The sequence below is a fragment of the Nyctereutes procyonoides genome, unplaced genomic scaffold (assembly GCF_905146905.1).
Source record: "Nyctereutes procyonoides isolate TBG_1078 unplaced genomic scaffold, NYPRO_anot_genome, whole genome shotgun sequence".
Taxonomy (NCBI): domain Eukaryota; kingdom Metazoa; phylum Chordata; class Mammalia; order Carnivora; family Canidae; genus Nyctereutes; species Nyctereutes procyonoides.
The window spans coordinates 16,788,236-16,788,754 of NW_026575034.1; positions in this window are offsets into that span (position 1 = coordinate 16,788,236).

A 519-nucleotide genomic window follows, 5' to 3' on the forward strand; every position below is an offset into this window, starting at 1 on the left:
AAGCACAAAGGAAGTAAAAAGAGAGGGAGAGAATCTTAAGCAGGCTCCATGCCCAGTGCAGAGTCCGACGTGGAGCTTGATCTCACGACCCTGAGATCGTGAGCTGAGCCAAAATAAGAGTTGGACGCTTAACCAACTGAGCCACTCAGGTGCCCCTAAATTAAAGCTTTTATATGTGCTGTAAAGTGCAACATAAAAATGTTACTCATAAATCATTAATCACTGGATTACTGAAAATAAAAATACATACCAGTGTCTTAAACTCCACAAATCTATAAAAAATTATCAAGGTTTTGGGGTGCCTGGCTAGCTCAGTCAGTAAAGCATAAGACTTGATCTAAGTTTGAGACCCCCATTGGGGTTAAAGGTTACTTAAAAATAAAATCTTTTACAAAATGATGAGTTTTAAGTAAACAACCTCAGCTTAGTTCAGATTCTTCCAAATATTTGCATAGTTTACTAATTGTAAATTTTCATAAAGAAATATACTGAGCAAATAAAAATGACATGTTACCCATA